Here is a 1,396-nt window from a genome sequence, read left to right on the forward strand (position 1 = left end):
TACTAACTACTGATGTTATGTCACTATACTACTAACTACTGTTGTTGTGTCACTATACTACTAACTACTGGGGACTACTGTTGTTATGTCACTATACTACTGGCGACTACTGATGTCCTCATTATTGCCCAGTGCTATAGGCTACTCACCATTCAGAACGAACGCCTCCATCTTGTCCTTAAAAGGCTGGAGGTGTTCGTCTGGAGAGCTGGAACACACCTTCTGAACATCTTTCTCACACACTGGAAAAACAGGAAAAACCTATATTGTTAGACTTCTCTCCAACACTTTTTCCAAATCAACACAGAGAGACAGACGGACAGACAGAGAGGTAGCTTCAGTCAGCTCCACCTGTACCAGCGGCGAAGGTTATCGTTATGGTTTCCCTTTTTGATAACAACTGTTTAGACGCACCGATGAACATACAGCTGGCGGCAGCCGATATCTCTCTCTCTCTCTCTCTGTGGCTCCTAGACCTGTCCCTGTTCTGTTTGTTCCCTCTGGCTCACTGTTCGTCCAATCAGGGCATCACAGGAGAGCCAAAGGAGCCAGTCTCCAGGCCCAGTCATAATACAGCCTGCTGGGAGTCACGGTAACACACCCCCTCCCTCCTGTCCCCCACGCCACGCTCCATCATCACCACCCAGATAAAATTACAAAGAATACTGTTTTCATTGAGGATTTGTGTAAACTGTGGAGGCGGGTATCTTCATTGTGGCGAGTCTTTCTTTGCTTTGTTTGTTTTTCTCTCTTTTGTGCTGGAGAGGAGTTTGTTCTTGTCATACTTGAAGAGGGTAATTCCGTCTCAGGTAAACAGAGGCCACATGCCTACTTGACATTAAAAGTGTACTGTAACTACGGCGTAGTAGTGAAACAACTGTTTGATACAGCAAAACCAACGTAGCCTCTTCACACAGCCAACGTGGCAAAGTGAGACTAAATCAAACCCACTTTTTTGAGTTGTGTTTTTGGGTGATTTGTTTCAGGTTACAATTCTTCTGTGATAGGGCAGTCCCTCTTAGAGCTCTTGACCTGTGTGACCAATCAGTGCTGCCACAAATATGTGATTTCCTTCCTGACAATGGAACAGCTTTTATTCAACACCCTAGGGATTTGACATGCTCGGTAAGGGTTGTTTTGACACTTAATGGAAACAACTTCAGGAAAATATAACAACTACATTCAGAAATGTATTTTGCATGGGCACACACCCACGCAAAGTGAGTCATTCGTTTTGCTACGACAGTTCATATTTCCCAGCATAATGCTCTGGGATAAACGCCACCACCAAAAACCACTGTCCAACAACAATACAAGAAGGTGGAGAAGAGAGTAACACACACACACACACACACACACACACACACACACACACACACACACACACACACACACA

The 1,396-nt window shown here is 44.8% G+C and overlaps 1 pseudogene; it reads right to left on the reverse strand.

The window, feature by feature from the left end:
• LOC112070493 (formin-like) overlaps positions 1 to 1,396 on the reverse strand; it is a 38,494-nt pseudogene that overhangs the window by 9,530 nt on the left and 27,568 nt on the right.

This window comes from Salvelinus sp. IW2-2015, unplaced genomic scaffold, assembly GCF_002910315.2.
Source record: "Salvelinus sp. IW2-2015 unplaced genomic scaffold, ASM291031v2 Un_scaffold1345, whole genome shotgun sequence".
NCBI lineage: Eukaryota > Metazoa > Chordata > Actinopteri > Salmoniformes > Salmonidae > Salvelinus > Salvelinus sp. IW2-2015.